Raw genomic sequence first — 20,513 nt, 5'->3', positions numbered from 1 at the left:
ATTGCCCATGTCTTGCGGCTCTTTTGGCTTGGATTTTTTTTGTTGACACTTGTGTCAACCACCTGACAGAGAATGTATTGACAATCCAATCATGCTAGTACTAAAAGTGTGGAATGTACGGTTTCATGCATGTGTGTCATCATGCAATTAACCTTTATTGTACCCTATAGAGGATGTTTGCCATGATTGGAGTAGTAAAATAAGAGTGTGTGTGTGTGTGTGTGTGTGTGTGTGAGAGAGAGAGAGAGAGAGAGAGAGCACTAGGATCATACCAATGGGAACATGAATGCAAGTGTTCCCCTAGCACAAAGAGCTTGGTGTTTGGACTATGCTACTCATTTATGTATCATGGATCTCTATTTTATAAAGCATTTATAAAGAGAGAGAGAGAGAGAGAGAGAGAGAGAGAGAGAGAGAGAGAGAGAGAGAGAGAGAGAGAGAGAGAGTTATGAACACCCTCGTTGTGTAGAGGATGGGAGCTTCATGTGATATTATATGTAAAGTGACTTAAGAATCCAAGGATCATAATTTAAAATGATCAAAGGACAATCTAAAAGGGTAGGGAATTTTTAACCTAGTATCTTGAATGCATTTGTATAAACATAATGAGCTTTTTGTATGGAGAGAGTAACTCCAAAATGTAAAGTAATTTGACTATGATAGTTTTTGGTATGTGTGTTACTTCTTTAGACTTGTGTTCTTAGATTTCTAATATGGAAGTATGCATTAGATAGCTTACCAACTCTTAAGTTTTATTGTGCTATGACAAAAGTGTACAAAGTTCTACGTGCTACATAAGCTCCTCTCTATTTCATTTGTAGGATTTGCTCAATCTTTTATTCACTCAAAAAGACCTTGCTCACTCTCTGGGGTTCTTCATGATATTGTTGGCTCGAAAGATTTTTCAAAATGTGATGGTAAATATATTGTGATCCATGTGTAACCTCAAATAGCGGTGAAACTTCATAACCTTATTTCCTTTGCTTTTTTTAGTGTGGTTGTATAACTTTTGTGCAATTTAGATTTTTACAGCCTGATACATGATTTTCAATTCATACTTTAATTTTTATAGTAACTTGAAGTCAAGTGTAGAAATGATAGTATGAGTCATGTCCGTTCAATCCATTAACACAATATTTGTTAATTAAATAGTTAATTTTCTTCAAAGATAATAAAATGTTAAGATTAGATAATGAGGTACAATATACTGAAACGCATATTGCTTTAGTTGGTCTATTGCATTTTGTATGAACAAATTCTATATAGAGCAACAATATTCAATTTATCCTTTTCTCAGATGAACCTAAGGTTGAAGCCCCTGTAAAAGGACTAAATAAAGTGATAGAGGTGTTAAGAAAGTAAATTAAAGTAGAAAACATTCTAGATTCTAACTCAAGACCCAAGATACGAGTAGATACCAGTTTCAAGATATTAGGGTAGAGAGTAGGGGTATCAATGGAGCTTTTTGAGGAAGCTTTTAATGAAAAATGGATCCATTATTGAAGAAGCTCTCTCCATGAAATTTGTGACGGATTCCCTAATCTTATGCAAAAAGCTCCCTCCACCCAAAATTGTGTTGCCGCATCAACTGACACTGCTACTTCAAGAGCATTATATGACTCCTGATTCTACAAAATAAGCAACAGACTGTTCAGCCTCACATACAACAAAATTAAAATATGAGCATAAAGTAAATGGTGTTAGATAGAACTTCTTGGATGTAGCATTTGGTCCATTGTACAAGCTAGCCAAAGACAACGCATGCGTGTATGATTCAATTATAAAAGGATGCAATGCACTCAGTGGGGGGGGGCGGGGAGATACACTTAACAATTCAATAGAGAAAAACACACCTCACATGGCATGTTGCTGCAGATATGAGTGTCAGTAATACTGTACATGATCCATGAGAATTTTTTCTATCTTGAATGTATATGATCCTTGGTAAGATGATTGATGTATCTGGACCATTAAACATTGGGACATTAAGAGCTTCAACATAGGGGTTCACATATTTTCTATGAGCACAATAAGGGCTTCAACATAGTATTTCACATCAATTTTAGTTTTCATACTTTTAATGAGCTCATATCAACTCTAGTGGAAGGGAAGCTTGGAGCTAGCATAATTAATCTTTGCAAGATATCCAGACTAGCTACTTTCAAATTCAATGCGATTTGGCCAAATCATACTGGCAAATGCTGTATTATTTTGTTTTATTTCAACATTTGGTGTTGCATTTGATGTCACGTGTGTTTTGCATTATTTTCATGTTTGAAGCATTTGATTATAGTCAATGTCAACGATGTTCTCCTAAAGCGTTCTCTTCTAGTGAATTGGTGTGAGTAGAAATCATGCTATGTATTTGATAATATCTAATTGAAATTTTTTTAGTATTCTTTTTTGATATTTTCATGCAGCACTATGTTCACCTATGAAACACTACAACCTCTATATACATCTGGAAGTATTGGCATGGCAATACAAGTTGGAGAGTTTTGATCCATGTAAGTTTCACTTCATGTTGAATCAAGCACAGTGCACCAGAGATTTATACAAAACAACAAGAAAAGATAGCCCACCACTATTTATGAAGGCTTACACACACCCATTTTTAGTGAAGCTAATTACCCGAATGTTAGAGACTCTTATAGTGGATGACACAGAGAGAAATGCAACATTGAATCCCTTAAACACATGCATTGTGGTTTTGTCATTCACTGGAGAAGAGAGCATCTCTATGCTAATGGACCATCTATTAGTATATCTTTTGCATTTGAGAAAGTTTTCCTTGGGCTTGCAATGGAATTGTATGAAATGGTATTGAAGAACTACTCAAGGAAGAGAGATGTGTTAATGGACTTGTTTGATGAGCTTGGAGTGTTTACCAATGCAACATTGACATTGTATCGACATACAACAGTGGTCAACTTGCCAAACAACCTTAGAGATTCCATCACTTTAGGTTCATTCCTTGATACCATTTTTCAACTCTCTTCGAATACAACCATGGGCCAAAACCCCTATCTCATACTCAACCAAAAGGCCCTAACAACTCTAAGCTACTTCATTTTTCTCAAGTATGTCTGTCAAAGTTATTTTATGTTATGCAATACCATTTTTCATTTTTTGATAAGTATTTGCCAAAACGTACTGGCAATGCTACATTATTTTGTTTTATTTTAACATTTGGTGTTGCATTTAACGTCACATGTGTTTTGCATGGTTTTCTTGTTTCAAGCATTTGATTATAGTCAATGTCAATGGTGTTCTCCTAAAGCATTGGTTATAGTTATCTTCTAGGGACTTGGCGTGACTAGATCCCATGTTATGTATTTGAGAATATTTGATTCAAATTTTTTGAGAGTTCTTTTTTGATGTTTTTATGCAGCACTATGTTCACCTATGAAACACTACAACCTCGATATAGATGTGGAACTATGTTCACCTTTGAAACACTACAACATTGATATAGATGTGGAACTATTGGATTGGCAATACAAGTTAAAGAGCTTTGATGTCACATGTGTTTTGCATGGTTTTCTTGTTTCAAGCATTTGATTATAGTCAATGTCAATGGTATTCTCCTAAAGCATTGGTGATAGTTCTCTTCTAGGGAATTGGCATGACGAGATCCCATGTTATGTATTTGAGAAGAATATCTGATTCAAATTTTCTCAGAGTTCTTTTTTGATATTTTTATGCAACACTATGTTCACCTATGAAACACTACAACCTCGATATAGATGTGGAACTATTGGATTGGCAATACAAGTTGAAGAGCTTTGATCCATTGAAGCTTAGGTTCGTATTGAATCAAGCACAGTGCACCAGGAATTTACACAAAATAGCAAGAAAAGGTAGCCCACCAGTATTTATGAAGGCTTACACACACTCATTTGTAGTGAAGTTGTCATAATAACTATATCTCATGTTAAACTGATCATTTAAATGGGGAAGTACTAGGGGGGGAGAAAAGCTATAATATCGGTTAAGCTGGCAGACTGACCACAATAGGGATCCAAAGGAGGGAAAATAGGAATCCAAAGGGGGGACCAAGGGAAAACACCAGAGCAGGAGAAAGAGAAGGGGGGAAGAGGAAACAACAACAAAGCCGGGCAACAGTGGCTTGATTGCACTTCACAAAAATATGTACACATGCTTACACTGCCATTACCATGGCTATTTTCACAAGAAAGATACAAAGGGCTTTGACACGCACACCCCTCTGTCGAGAGCTCCACTTTGCAGGCTTCAAACGGCCCTAGAAAGTCCGGAAAAAAGTCCCTAATTTGATTCAGTTTTTACTTTTATAGGGGGGGGGGGGGGTTCAATTTGGAAACTGTCCTCTTATTGGTTCATTTGGTACCCTAATTTGGTACCTTTGGGAAGGGGCCACCACCTTGCTTCATCTGCTCAATTTTTCCTCTCTTTGCACTTGCACTTGGGGGAGGGGGGGCGCAATAGCGACATCGCTATTACCCCTAGGCTTATTATTTTTTTTATTTTTCTTCTTCATTTTTACCCCTTAGGGGGATTTGGCTTGCACTGCTCCTCTTTTTCACCCTTTGACCATCTCTGCCCGGCTCCACTAGGTCTCTTTCTCTATTTCTTTCTCTTCATTTGGTCTGGCTTTGCCCGGCCTTGCCTTGAAGTGGGCTCACCCTTTACACTCGACCTCCCTCTTCGTCACCTTGCACTTGGCCCTCCTGGCCATCCTCGAGCTCTCTCTCTTTCCTACTCATTTTGGTTGCACAATGCCCGGCCTTTGCTCTTTGGTCTTGGCCGTGGAGTGGCCCACTTATCCTTGCTTTGTACACCCGGCAGCCCTCGGGCTCCTTCTTTCTCTCTTGCACACTGCGGGATCTCCCCTTGCCACCTAATCTCTCGGCCACCCAGATCCTTTCTTCACCTCTGCAGGAGTGTCCTTCACTCGTGGGACACCCCCTCTTCGCATTAGCGAGGTCGCTAATGGGGGTCCCTCTCCTCTTCAAAAAATGGGTGCGTGACCCGCCCGCCACGTCATCAGTCACCGCCACCAGCGAGCCGCTCTGCTCCTCCGCCTGGCCGCCGGCTATCGTCGTGCATAGCCTCCGCCGTCCAAAATCTCCCCGTGCGCCACCGCGCAAAGCCGCAAGCGGCCACAGCGCTGATCTCCATAGCCACCGCCACGAGAGGACCTCATCCCCCTTTAGACAGTCATAAGGGGTGCCACTTCCAGGTCTTATAGACCCCCTTTTCCAGCAGGCCTTGGGCATGTGGAACCAAGTGATGCCACATGGCAGTCACTAGCCCCATGGCCCGTCAAGCTAAAAAAAAAACCCTTTAAAAATCTATGTTTAAACCTCCCTTTTTTTACCTCCTTCTCCCGGCTCCCATATTTTGCCAGATAGTGGGAATCTCCAACCGCCAAGCCGTGCTGGATCCTCATCGAGTCGGTGCCTGGCCATGCAAACCTCACCATATTCTGGCTCCTCTGAGCTCGCTACTCAGAATCACACGTGGTCGATTTCGACTAACTCCACATAGTGCACACCATCACCGAGATACCTAGCGAGCTCCAGAAAACACCAGATGGCGCATTTTTCAATGCGGGCAAATGGGCTCAGACCCGGCTCCCGTAAAAATTTCAATTGATCATAACTTGCTATTCCGGGCTCCGATTCGCAATCCGAGAAGACACGCATGTTCTGTAACTCGAGCTCTATACGTGCACGCACTAACATCAACCTGGGCCACCTGACCCCAGCTGCCCTGTCCGTCGGGGATCTGCAACACACTACCTTTAAACTTCAGTATCTTGCACACCGAGGCTCCGTTTGACGAGCCGCCTGGACCGGCTTCTAGAGCACACTGAACACTACATTCCAGAGCACTGACTTGGCATTTCGGACACCTTCATCTGCTATCCCAGTTGAGGCAACTTGGAGCTTTTTTAGCCTAAAAAATTTCTTCAGACATACTTTTCCGCTATCCTTTTGCTGCCCGGGACTTTGGTACCTGTCCTAGCCTTCTGCACTGCGCTTGGCTGCAACCTCTCCTTCGTATAGACCATTTCGTAGCTTAGACCAACTTTGGCTGCACCATCATTGCCCACCCCCTTGTTGAACATTTATGTTCAACCACATATGGGCTTATTGCACTAAAAAAACACACAAAAAAAAACTCTCTGTATACTGCGAAACACCCACCATATGTACAAAACTGGCACCTGTAACCCGCTGTCTTTGTTTATGCGGGTTGCCCAACCCTCTGCTATACCTGTCATCAACCGCCTGGTCAAACACCTTGCATTGGCCTCCTCCGTCCACCTGTAACACCCTTGCACAGTGCCACACCGAGGCACATATCCAACTGCATAGCCAAACTGCCAGTATCATACCTCCACTACTCCAAGCACTCCTTGGCAAACTGCCCACTCGCAACAAAGCACCTCCAAGAACATCAAATAGAGCACCCTCGTGTTCACCATCCTGTTCAATCAACACTCATGACCTACCTGACCCATCCTCCCATTCATAGTTTTTTCTAACGTCAACCATGCGGCATACGCGGGCGGATATGGAAGCCCGCCACAAGCCCGGTTCAGACCCCCTGAAGATTGCATACGTGGGATACCATACGGCACCCTAGAAAACACTAGAGAGTAGCACAAAAACCACAGAATGCAAGTTTAAAACACTAGAGACTGAGAGAGCATTGGAGCAACACAAAAGTTAAAACCACAGAATACATTAAAACTTTAAATTTTAAACATCATAGACTTCGCCGTTCGAACTTCGGACGATAAGATCAGTAGAAATTAGAATTTAGAATCATACTAGAGAAAAGCAGGAGTCTGGAGACGACAAAATATGGAGCCTCCAAGGACCAAAACCTACAAGAGTCACAGAGTGTAGACTCCGAATGACAAAACATAAGTAGACACTGGACAGTAGACTACTAGATAGTAGAGTCTAGACTGTAGAGCCGTCAAGCTACTAGATACCAAAACCAAAACATAAGTGGGGAGCGTCTACTAGATACTGAAACCAAAACATAAGTAGAGAACCGAGGCTAGAGCAAAACATGATGAGCTCTAACACTCATCGTAGGCCACATCCTCATCATCATCATCATCATCATCATCATCATCGTCATCCTCATCCTCATGGACCTCCTCGATGGAGCATGACGTCCCAATATCGCTAGGCATGGCAATCGGAAGAGGAGACTCCACAACATCCTCTGTACTCTGTGCAATAGCCTCCTGAATCTCCTGCAACTAAAGCAAACGCTCCTCATCCTTCTCCTTGTTAAGCATCTCCAAAGTGACCTCAATCCTCTCATAGCCGCGCTCTTTGATCTTGCACAAGAGCCTCAAGTTGGTGTGTATGTAGACAAGCTTCTCGGTATGAGCAGGGAGTAGCCGATTTCTTCTCTTAGTGTGAATGAGAGAGAAGGTGCTCCAATTTCTTTCACAAGGAGAGGCACATGTCCCTTGAGAAAGCACCCTTAGTGCAAGAGTCTGCAATGTGGGCGTGCAAGCCCCAAAAGTCTCCCACCATTTCACACCCTCTTGCATTCTCTTTGGATCCTTCGCAATAGGATGAGCAAATGTCTTTCCTTCATTCATAAAAGTGTCCAACTCATCAATGAGGGTACCTTGCATGGTTAAATCTCCCTTGGTGTACTTGTTCAAGAATGTCATCCACCCATCATGAACCTCACTATCATTGTACTGTCCTCTTCCCTGCCAAACAGGGTGTAACAAGTATCCCACAACATGCAGCGGTGTGTGCATCATATTCCATCCGTCGACACACAAGTCCTTGATCTCTTGCATCCTTGCCGCATCAACACCTTGCATGTTTTGAACTTGCTCAACCATGCGATCTGTAAGCTCATACACAAGCCCCATGGTGGCTCCTTCCCTATCAGCCAAACGAAGGATCTTTAAGATGGGGGCACAAATCTTCAAAATCAACTTGGCCTCTTGCCAAAAGGATGCATTAAATACAATGTCAGAGACCACTGTGGCCTTTACAGTTTTGGAGGTCTTCATCCTCACAAATTTTGGATCAATCATAAGCCTGCGCACACCTTGCATACATCTGTCATGCACGAGACTAGCAAGCATGATGTAGTAGTAGGCAAAACGAGTGGCAGCGGGCTTCACCAAATCTTTCTTGCTAAGTGTCCGAAACAATGCCAAGACAGTGGACTTCCTCGTGACAAATGTAACCACCTTTGTGCCATCCTCAAGGATCTTTGCAATCCAAGGGAGCTTCCCAATGTCCTCAAACAACAAGTCTAAGCAATGGCATGCACATCTGGTGAAAAAAATATGTTTCCACTCCGCTTCAACCATTTTCCCAGCCCCAACACAATTAGTTGCATTATCCATGCATACTTGCACAACATTAGAGGGTCCAATCCCAAGAATCACCTCCTTAAGCTGCTTGAAAATGAACTCTGACGTCTTTGTCTCCCCATAAGTATCCACTGATTTCAAGAACACAGAGCCATGTATAGAGCATGCAAGAAAATTGATGATAGGCATGCGTCTAGTGTCAGACCATCCATCACATACAATTGTGCATCCATGCTTCTTCCACTTCTCGCGCACACCCATGATCTCATGACCCATGCATTTGACCTCATCATTAAGCTCTGTGGTGCGCAAAGCATTATAGGAGGGTGGCACATAAGACGGGCCCACTTTCCCAATAGCTTTCACCATATCCAAGAAGAAAGGACTCCTCACTTTCCATTCAGGAATATCCTCTGCATAAAAAAACCTGCGCAAGGCTTGATCTGCTTTCTAGCGTGCCTGCACGCCAAATGCACTTGCCAAATCTACTTGTGCAACCTTCCTCTTCTTGCTTGAGGATCCCACAGTGGGTTTTGAAGTGCCAGTTGCAGATGCATGCGATCCACTTGCATGAGATTAAGAGGCATCACCCCCCAAATCATCCACCAAAGTATCCACAAATGCATTTGGGTCCTGTCCATCACCCAATACATCTGCATGCAACCTTCTGACAACCACTTTAACTTCCTCAGGAACTTTATCGCATGGGCCGACACCACAACCCGTGATGGCCAACAAATGTGCCCGATGTAGCCTGCTACAGTGTCACTTCACAGGACAGGCAGTTGGACAGTTAGCTACAGTTGGTCTGGTTCACACTGGACGGACCCTTTGGCTGGGAGTGACACGTGGCAGGGTACCTACGGTGGTCTAGTGGACGTCGTGGCCAGGTCACCACCACCACTCAGTTTGGAGATAGACTTAGCTGGCTGGACATTTATGGGCCGTTGGTGGCTCCTATGGTTGTACATATCAGTAGTCGTTTTGGGATAGTTCCAGCTTATCTTGCACGTAGTCGTCTAGAGAGTCTTACACAGAGCACTGCTTCACCATCCCTGCACATCTGAGCCTCGACACCCATTTGTACCTGTGAGTCCTGGACTGGAGCGGAGTGTGCTGCCACGCCAGAGTCTGTACAAGGTTCTTGGAGCTAGTCGAGTCCACATGTTCTGGTCCACTGTTGTGTCTCTGTTGTTATCCATTGTTTCTGTGTTGTTATCCGTTGTTTCTGTGTTTCATTCTGTTTGAGAGAGTTTTCATTTGTTTGAGTGAGATTGTCATGCACATTGCACTGGGGACACCCACACTGTAGAGAGCACGACACATTATCCGCGCTACAGGTGCTCTCATTTTGGCGATCACGATGGGACCTCAACTGAAGTCTCACTCTGTTGAGTAGCTGGGTTCTTCGCTTCGCCTGTGCAGTCTAAGTCTCTCGCCTTGCTGGTCTGGTCCCCTCCCGCCCTGGTCCAGCTTGCCCTCGTCTCTGGTCTAGACCCCTCGACCCTGGTCTAGCTGGTCTAGTCACTTGTCTGGTCTAGACCCTGGTCTAGTCCTCCTCGTCCCTGGTCCAGCTGGTCTAGACACTCGTCTGGTCTAGTATGGTCTAGTAGAGTCTAGACCAGTCTTCAGCCAGTTCAAGGTTTCTTGCCCAAAGCTTGGTTGGTTTGGAGGTCACTGTATGACACATACAAGGAGGTCAGTTGAGCGTCAAAGCCCACTACTGAGCCCTCTGAAGTACTATCACAGAAGACGACCTTTGACACCTTGTAGAAATCCTTCAACCTCATCACCTATACCTCCACATATCACATCACCCATTCCTTCATCAGGTTCCCCATCTTCGCGATCACCTTCTCCGGAAAAGCTCTCTCCTATTCTTCTACAACAAGCTACTGTGCAACAGACTCAGCAAGGAATCATGGAGCCACTAGCTAGTGTTTTGGCCAAGGTGAACATCAAGTTCCCTACATTCAAAGGGCTGTCTTCAGAAGATGCTGACGACCATACAAGAAGATTTGTATCTCTCTGTAGGGGACGTGGGCTGAACAGAGAAGATGCTTACTTGGTACTATTTCCATCCACCCTGGATGGCCTAGCAGATAAATGGTACAGCCAATTTGCAGAGAACCATTTTGCAACTTGGGCAGCCTTAAGACAGCAGTTCTGTGCAGCTTTCAGGCCAGGTGACTACCAGGAGAAGGTGTTGGATGAGTTGGCCAACATGGTGCTCAAACCTGAGGAGACTTTTGCGGAGCTTATGACGAAAACTAAGTCGCTGGTGGCCAAGCTTCCCCAACAACCCGGTGAATTCATGATTAAAAAGTGGGTGGAGAAGGTGCTTCCCAAAACTTCTCAGCAAAAACTCCGAGAGAGTCTCCGACCCGACGCCACTCTCGACGAGTTCATCGTAGCTGCTACTAGAATAGAGGGAGCTAGGAAGCTCTTCAACAACTCTCTTCAAATAGATACTTCCTCTGTGTTCTCGGAAGGTAGTCCTACTGATCCTTTAACTTCTTTACGTAGAGAACTGGAAGCCCTAAAGCTACAACGAGCTCTTCAAGAGGAGAGGTCCTTCTCTCTTAGACAAGAGAAGCCTACACATAATGAGGCATTGGAACAGATTAAGCGCGAGTTAGAAGAGCTCAAGTGTCAGCAAGAGACTAAGGCTATGGTTTGGTGTAGCTCATGCCGCTCTCCAGGGCACCCACCACAGGAATGCCCCCTTCGGTTTTACTGCCACTTATGTGAAAAAGCTGGACATGAGGATAAAGATTGTTACTACCTCAAGGGATTGCGTCAAATACAACAAAATCTTGGTCCTTCTCTCCAACAAGGGTTAGCACCTGCATCCAACATGGTCTCACCCTACGGCCATCCAATCGGCCCATACTCTGCTACAGATGCGGAGAATATGGGCATTATCAGAGCAAGTGTCCTTTACCCGAGGGGTCCCCTCCTTGTCGTCATTGCCCTGATTCGAAGGATCACTACAGTAAAGATTGTCCCAAGCAAAGGGCATCCACGTCTTCAGGCTCGACTCAGAACCAGCCCGAATTCACCTTTCCGAAGATAAATTTGATTACTGTGAACACCGTGCCTCAACCTTCACCTACTACTCATGTGGTTAAGCCTCTGCAAGTGGAGGAGCCTGCTGGTGTCCTTACTCGGGCACAAAGAGCAGCTCTTGGTCTCAGTCTACCCACAGGTCCACCTCGCCAGTCTCCACTTCCTCACTCTGGTCTACCTGACCCAAAGGACAAGTCCTTCCCAATTGCTCAGAGCAAACCAACTTCCTTGTTATCTGACATTGATGGAGCCTTCTTAGAAGCAGTGGCTGATTTGGAACAGATTAAGGTCACAAAAGGAGCCCAGTTCGAAGGCGCCAAGCCCACAGCAGAAGCCATCTTGAAAAATACTTTTCAGCAGGTGTCACTATACGACATGCTAAGGCTTGATGCAACACTTAGAAGTGGCACCTTGTTAGTCATTCAGTCTCTGTACCCGGGGGCTGGGCCTAGTGGCGGGCACCTCCCTGTACAGCCCTCAGAGTCCTATTTGATTTCCTATCCATCTGCTCCCCTCACCGATTATAAAAGTCCTCGCCTCACTGTATCTATTCTTGGGCACCAGCTATCCGGCATCATCGTTGATGGAGGATCTGGAATCAATTTGATGCCCAAATTCACTATGATGGCCTTAGGTCTAAAGCCTACCCGACCTGCTCCTTTCACTGTTACATTGGCTGATCAGAGAACAGTCTACCCAGTGGGCATAGTCGACAAGGTGCCTCTGAAGGTACAAGATTTCACTTTTAACTTGGATTTTGTGGTAGTTAATCCGAGATGGCTGAGAGGGACCTGCTGGGTAGTGTCCCATGAACTGCTGAGAGGGCTGAGAGGGACCTGCTGGCGCTGCAAAGGTGGCTGGACTCTGGACCTGTATCCCTGGCCTAGTCCATCCATATCCCACAGTAGCCTGGGTAGGCCTGTTATCATACATAAGCATTTCTTGAAATCCTTGCACCTGTGCTTTGAGGTCATCAATGATTCTCGACTTTATCTTCAATGCCTGTTGTAGTGCAAAAATCGTTGCATCTCGATCTGCGATGGCACTCTCGGCAACTCGCAGGGATCCCTCCATAGCTGCGTATGTGGCGGAGTGATGCTGGTGGGTTGCAGCTAGCTGCTCCACGCCTAGCTCGATGGTGGCAATAGCAGCTCTGGAGTCCTGAAGCAACTTCTCAGTAGAGCTTTGAACACATCTTTGAAAGAGCGCACGAAGGAGATTACCAGGTCGAGTAGAGAGGGGTGATCCCATAACCAAGTGGCTAATAAGATGGGCTGATGGCTGTCAGGGCCTCCTAGGTTGACCTCTCTGACTGGGTCAGGCGGTGCAGTGGTCGAGGCTGCGTCAGGTGGAGAAGATTGTGCCGCCTCTGTTAGCCTTTGGACATTATGAGCTGGCGTCTGATCAATGTTGAAATCAGCATACTCTTCCTGCAACCAACCTGATGGAAGCTCTGCAAATGGTAAATCCTCAGATACCTCAAAGTGCTCCGGCATGGGTGGAGAGTCAGATGGAGTAGAGGCTAAGGAGGGAGCTGGGGTGTTGGCCAACTCTTGCAAGGGAGACTTTTTTCCCCTTCTATGGTGGGTTATAGGCTCACCCAGGCCGACGGTTTCCATCAAGGGACCCTCTGAAGGATGGGCACCAGAGACCGGTCCACTTGGTTCTCGAAGGAGGTATGGATCCGGTCGTTCGATAGCTCTACTGAGGAAAGCATGTCATCTCCATCCAGCATCGTGGGCTCAGGCTGTGCACGGCACTCTTTGGGCGTACCGCACATCTTTCAAAGCAACAACGAATCAAACGCCTTTTCAACTCGCTTTCGGTTTGGAAGCCATAGCTCCATTTGAGTTCAACTCCGGTTCCCCTAGGGTGGGCAGTCTGCGTGCAAGTGGGGGCATGGAATCTGCCTCTATCTCCCGTCTCACCTTATTGGATGAAAGCCGCCTTTTAGCTTCTCGTGCTCTGCAAGCGGAACAACTTCGTCGCAAAGCGTGGCATGATCGCCACCTCAGAAAGCCAAAAATAACGCAAGGCACATTGGTGCTACTCTATCAGGCAAAATATTTGAAAAAAGCAAAGAAGCTGGTTCCAGCTTGGCAAGGGCCCTTTAGAGTACAGGAGGTTTTGCCACAGGGGGCTGTCCAGTTAGTCACTTTGGAAGGCGTCTCTTTGCCACTGGTAAATGGCTCCAGAATCAAGTGCTATTACTCCTCTGAGTAAAGGGTATGCAACTTTCCGCCATCTGTAGGTTCGATGGCCCATTTCTCTCCTCCCCTCTAGCTTTCCACCAGAATAGATGTTCTGTTACGTCTCAGTTTTTGCTATGTTTGTAAGTTTCCACCTCTCCTCTAAGATATCTTTTCTCCACTCAGTCCTCCTGGTAATTGGGTATTATCGGAACTTCAACAGTTCAGTCGCTCCTCTAATTGTTTCTATCCTAAGTGTTATTTGCAGTCAAATATTAAGGTCCTTCCAAACTGCTGCTATCAGTCAAGCTTCTAGTCAGAGTGTTTTTTTGTTCAGTTGAAAAAAGTGGAATCTACTTGGGCATTCTGATTAGACGACTGCTTAGACGACGATTGAGGCTGTCTATATAGAGAATATGGCAAAGTTTTGGCAAAGAACTTTTGATTCCAATTGCCGAAAAAAAAAAACCTTTGGTGCAAATAAACTTTCAGCTTTGCTGCAGAAAGAAAGAAAGGGGGAAAGTACTCTTTGGTGCTCCAAAGCTGGCTACTAATGATCAGTGCAAGCCTTAATACCCTTCTTTATCTGAGTCCTCTCTTCGTACCTGCTCAAAATTATCCTATCTTTGTATCTGCTAGCACTTTGCTACTGTTGTGCTAACTCCCATTAGACCTTAATAAACCCTAGTCTCCCAACCCCTCGCCCCTACCTACTGCCTCCTACCCTTACTTAAACCCCTCTAGCCCCTACCCTCTCCCAGCTTCCCCTCTCGCCCGTACCCTATAACCTCGCTCCCTACCCTCTCCTCTCGCCCCTATCCTAAAACTCGCCCCCTACCCTCTCATGCACCCCTGCAATAGAGCAATGTGCAACAATGGGCTTTAAAGACCCTAAGATTCAGCACATTAAGATTTCCAAAATGCTAAGGTTCCAAATATCAAAGGTTGTGGCCATGGTCGAGCTTATAAAAATTGGATGCTTTATGTGTGTACAAAAAAGTCTTCATGATTCCTACGTAAGAGGGGGCGAGCCTTGTAAGTAGGGGATGAGAGAGAAACACACACACACACACACACACACACACACGCGCGCGCACACACACACACACACACTCACAAGCTTCCTTTATACAAAGGGAATGAGGGACACATGTCAGCTCCCTAGCCCAGATGTCCACAAGGTGCACTCAAATCCTATTGGATGGCCATGGAGGTGGACCAAAGAGAATTAGGCTAGAGTAAATCTAGTTTAATTAATTTAAGAAAACTTAATAAAAGAACCAATAAGAATTAAACTCTCTAGAAGACTATTGGACAGTCTCCCAAGGGGTCCAATGAGCATTCAACAGCCTAATAGCTTGCCTGATTCCTATTGGCCAGAAGACAAAGGGGTCCAATGAGAGTTTAGTTGTATTAATTAATTACCTAAAGCTCTCACAAAAGGGGAAAGGGGAACACATGTCAGAAGGCTATCACTTATGCTACTTAATTCTCATTGGTTAAGCTTGGAGAGGTCCAATGGGGTGTCAGCATGAGTAATTTTCATGAGGGGTCGACTAAGAGAGAGAGGGGGCTGAATTTCTCAAGGCTTTATTCCACACACACTCACACTAGCTCATGTGTGAAGCAAGAAGACTCTCTCTCTCTCTTTCTTAAGCTTTAATGGAAAGCTTATCACCTACTGCAAGCTTGTGAGAAGCGAGGCCTACACCAACAACTCTTGGCTTTGTGATGCAAATCCAACCAAGAGCCAAGCTTCAATGCATAATCATCTCCTCTACCATGCTAATTACTAAGCTATGCTATGTTAATATGAGTGATTATTTGAGGAGATGTATATCTTTCTCATAAGACTACCCCTTCCTCTCAATCTACTCTCATACCCCGCTAGCTCTCACCATCTTCGAAGGTGTGTGAGGTCTTGGGTCTGAGACCATGAGCGAATTGATGTTGTGTTTTATAAGTGTTTTGCTTAGTGCTTGAAGCTTCCATCTTCATTGAACTAGCTAGTTATTGAGAGAACACAAACAATTGTATTGTAAAATCTCTCTTGATGGGGGAAACCTATAATACAAAGCCTTTTGGAGGGGGCACCGGCTCCATGTAAATCCGGTCCTCTACTATTATCATAGCTTAATTTCTCTCTCTTTTGAAGTATTGTTCATGCCTATCTAACTAGGTGTTATGCTTTTTGTTGCTCTCTCTACCCAAGCACTCTTGTTATGCTCAATAGGAACCTATTGTAATGAAATGCTCAATATGTTCGTGTTATTTTCCGCTACACACAAGTTACTAGGCCATTGAATGCTACATTGGTATCAGAGCACAAGGTTTCTCTTTTGTTGCTCAAGAAGGGAGGTCCTCAAGCATAACTAGGTGTTATGCTTTTTGTTGCTCTCTCTACCCAAGCACTCTTGTTATGCTCGATAGGAACCTATTGTAATGAAATGCTCAATATGTTCGTGTTATTTTCCGCTACACACAAGTTACTAGGCCATTGAATGCTACATTGGTATCAGAGCACAAGGTTTCTCTTTTGTTGCTCAAGAAGGGAGGTCCTCAAGCTAGCTATAAATGGTTGGTTTTATTAATTGCAATTGAGTAAGTAGAATAGGGATTTTTCAGCCTTGCAGTGCGCTTTTCTTCATGCAGATAAAAGGGCATCACCGTTGAGAGCTATGGTCTTAATAGTGGAGTCCTACGGGGCTTGCCTACGGCTTTTGCCTACGGCTTAACCACTATTGAGCTATTAAAAGCTTGACAGGAGCCGGTGCTGTTTTGGTGTTGAAAGACCCTCTTTTCTATTCCTTGCAATTAATGGTATTTGAGCCATGGATACAGTAGCTTGAGTGATTTTTTAAAGGGGTAAAAAGGAGTAGCAACTAGGGATTGAAGTGCCAAAGTACACCTAAAACAGTTTACACTTAAATGTTGATAGCTTTGATTTTGCTAATGAGCAAGCTACAAATGATGCCCCTATGCTTGTTAACTACCTTGTTTCTAGGCTTCAACAAGCCATGGGCAATCCATCTCTCCAAAGTGAAGTGCAATGGTAGCTTCGTGCTCATGGGATTCTCCAACCTCCCCACCATGACGAGAGAGTACCTAGGAAGCCTCCTTGCGATACTTCCAAAAGAGGCCTCTCTCCGATTTGGGAAGAAGAAGAGGATCCATATGAAGGGCTCAAATATTTGCTTCTTGATGATGCATCTCCTTCACAAAGGAGAACTCAAGAGTCCCCCACCAAAGGAACGAGAAAGAAGTAAGTCTCCTGCCACCTCAACGGAGATGGCTCCATGAAGACGACAGGCTAAACGCTCTCATCACCTCCTAAATGGAGAAGACCATCGCACATTTCTCCACACTTTTATTCAAAGAGGGATGACAAAAAGCAAGAGAAGAAAAATGCGAGAAAGAGATCACCCTCTTCTCCATCTTGTTCATCCTCTTCCTCTTATGAAGAAAGCGATAGTGCAGACAAAGAGAACCAAGGCAAGAAAGAGGTCGCCGTCTTCTCCATCTTCCTCAAATTCTTCGTCTTTTGAAGAAAGCGATGGTGCAACTTTTGAACCATAAAAAAGAAGAGGCCATAGGAAATTCTACGTCGCGTGGTAGAGATCGTCCAAGCTCAAGAAGTTCAAAGAGGAAGGAAAGAGCATCTCTTTCCTTACCTGCAATGACACCTTTGGTGCTACAGATAAAGTCTTGGCCTTTATCCAACAATTCAATGCGGTGTTTGGAGATGAGGGCTTCATGAAGTCCTCTAAGCTACACAATGTAGCATGCACTTTCAAAAGTCCGCCACACAATGGTGGTCTAGCCTACGGGCAAACGGTGAAGCTCCACAAACATGGAAAGCTTTAAGAGCTTCCATTATGAAGCAGTTTTTGACCACCGATATGCCAAAGACAAATTAATCACCAAATGGTGAAGTTGAAGCTCTCTCCCTACAAATCCATTCACAAATATGTAGACAAGTTTTGGGATTTACATCTCAAAGCCACTGTCTTCAAAAAGATGGATTTTGGAGAGCAAAAACAACAATTTTATGCGGGCTTAACTAAAGAAATTGTGGAGTATGTCACCTCCCAAAGGCCACGCATATCTGCGGCTATGGTGGCTTCTCAAATCAATTTCCAAATAGGGCCTAAGAAAAATTCTAAGCCCATGAAAAACAAGGGTTCCAATGAGCCTTAGGGGAAGGACAATGTCTGAAAGTCTCCTCAGGGCAATTCCAATAACAACTAAGCTAAGGAGAAGGGAGTTTACAAAGGCAAAAACAAAATCTCTCCTGAAGAGCTTGAGCGTTATCGCAAGGATAACCGTTGTTTCAAGTGTGGTGAGCAAGGTCATGTATACCGCGCTTGTCCCCAAAAGATCACTTGCCATGAGCCTCCTAGAGCTACCTTGGTTGAAATCCAAGAAGAGGAAGCTCACTACAAAGGATCTCCTCTATGCCATGCTTGGGAAAAGTTAAGAGAACATGATGCTTTTATTCTCTTTGACTCTGGTTCTACTCACAATTTCATATCCACAAAGTTGGCCACCAAGCTAGGCATCCAAGCCTATAAGATCGGAGATGTCCTACCCGCAAATGGTGCATTCAAGGGGCAAGAAGTTTCAGTCACTCCCTTAATTGGGAAATTGAAGCTCTATGTCCAAACCTATGTGGACAAAGAGGACTTCTTTATCTCTCCTCTCAAGCACGAGGATGTAATCCTAGGGGCACCATGGTATGATTGCATGGATGCCAATGTTAAATTCCCTGAAAGGAGAATCTACTTTAGGTTCAGGGGAAAAGATATGTACATCGATGCTAAGGAAATGGGTAACACCATACCCATTGTACATATGCAAGATTTCAATAATTCAATAAAGAGCTCTATTTTTGTGTGCATGATTTTTGTTAAAGATTCTCAAAATGAACCTAATGCTTTAGCAAAAGAAAATATAAACAACCAGAATTAGAGTTATCCAATTTTCTCAAGAGGTTTCAAGATGTCTTTATTGATGACATCCCTTGTGAACTACCTCCTAAATGAGGCAATGATGACCATGCAATTGAACTCCTTCCAAGAAGTTCTCCACCTAATAAACCTCCTTATAGAGTTTCTCAAGCTCAACAAGAGAAGATTATCCGGCAAGTGCATGAGTTAGTTGAGAAGGGCATGGTTAGGCCTAGATCATTTTTCTCACCTGGATTGCTTCAGCCTTTGCCAATCCCTAATTCACCATGGGAGAGCATATCCATGGATTTTTATCTTTGGATTGCCTAAGTGTATCCATGGGAATACGAGAATATGGAGGATAGTAGACAGGTTCAGTAAACAAGCCCATTTTATACCTTTCAAAAAGACTATCAAAGCCCATCAAATGGCAACCATCTTCATTTCACAAACCTTCAAGTACCATGGCTTGCCAATGTCCATAGTATCGAACAGAGATCCTAGAATAACCAATAATTTCTAAAAGGGTCTCTTTGAGAATTTAGGGACAAGGCTAAATTTCTCTTCGGCCTATCATCCACAAATGGATGGCCAAACTGAAATAGCTAACCTAACAATTCTTGATCTACTAAAATCCTATGTAATGGACGTAGATCAAAGGTCCCAATGGGAGAAGTACTTACTCTTAGTGGAGTATGCCTACAATAACGTTATACATACTTCCATAAAAAAAGCAAGAATTATTCTTTTGAAGATACTAGATGGATGCAAGGCATACAATTAAAGGATAACCTAAACCTTGTCAGTGCTTACAATACTTCCCTAGAGTAAGCAAATGTACAAATGTTTAAAATGAATAAAGTTGACTCTCTTTTTTCTTTATTGTGCACAAATGTGAAGTAGTATGCATGCTTAGAATTAAGTTTGCAAAGACGACATCTTTCAAACACCAAGTAGAGCTTGTCACTCTATTATGGAAGATTGAAAGGACTAATGTGCAGAAATGCTTTCGGTAGCTTAGGATCTCAAGCACCAAATGCACTAGTTATCCATTCTGGAACGATGTCGTAGGGTAAGATAGGGATCCTCTACAAGCTAGAAAAAGGACTAATGAATAGGCTTTATCTTCTCTACCCCATAGTTGAGGACGACTATGATTTCAAGAGAGAGGTAATGTCATAATAACTAATATCTAATTCTCCTAAATGATTTTCTCATGTTAAACTGATCATTTAATATGGGGAAGTACCAGGGGAGAAAAAAGCTAGAATATTGGTTAAGCTGGTAGACCGGCCACAGTAGGGATCCAAAGGAGAGAAAATAGGGATCCAAAGGGGGGGCCATCTGCAAAAGAGCGATATGCAACAATGGGATTTAAAGACCCTAATATTCAGCCCATTAAGACTTCCAAAATTCTAAGGTCCCAAAAATCAAAGGTTGTGTCCAATGGTCAAAGCTTATAAAAATTGGATGCTTTGTGTGTGTACAAAAAAATCTTCATGATTCCTACATAGGAGGGGGCGAGCCTTGTAAGTAGGGGATGAGAGATAAATACACACACACACACACACTCACAAGCTTCCTTTACACAAAGGGAATGAGGGACACATGTCAGCTCCCTAGGCCAGATGCCCACAAGGTGCACTCAAATCCTATTGGATGGTCATGGAGGTAGACCAATGAGAATTAAGCTAGAGTAAATCTAGTTTAATTAATTCAAAAACATTTAAAAAAAATAATCAATAAGAATTAAACTCTCTAGAAGACTATTGGACAGTCTCCCAAGGGGTCCAATGAGCATTCAACAGCCCAATAGCTTGCCTGATTCCTATTGGCCAGAAGATAAAGGGGTCCAATGAGAGTTTAATTGCATTAATGAATTGCCTAAAGCTCTCACAAAAGGGGAAAGGGGGACACATATCAGAAGGCTATCACTTATGCTACTTAATTCTCATT

This window comes from Adiantum capillus-veneris, chromosome 21 (assembly GCF_014529385.1).
Source record: "Adiantum capillus-veneris isolate H3 chromosome 21, ASM1452938v2, whole genome shotgun sequence".
NCBI classification, from domain to species: domain Eukaryota; kingdom Viridiplantae; phylum Streptophyta; class Polypodiopsida; order Polypodiales; family Pteridaceae; genus Adiantum; species Adiantum capillus-veneris.
Note: the sequence above shows the minus strand (reverse complement) of the source record.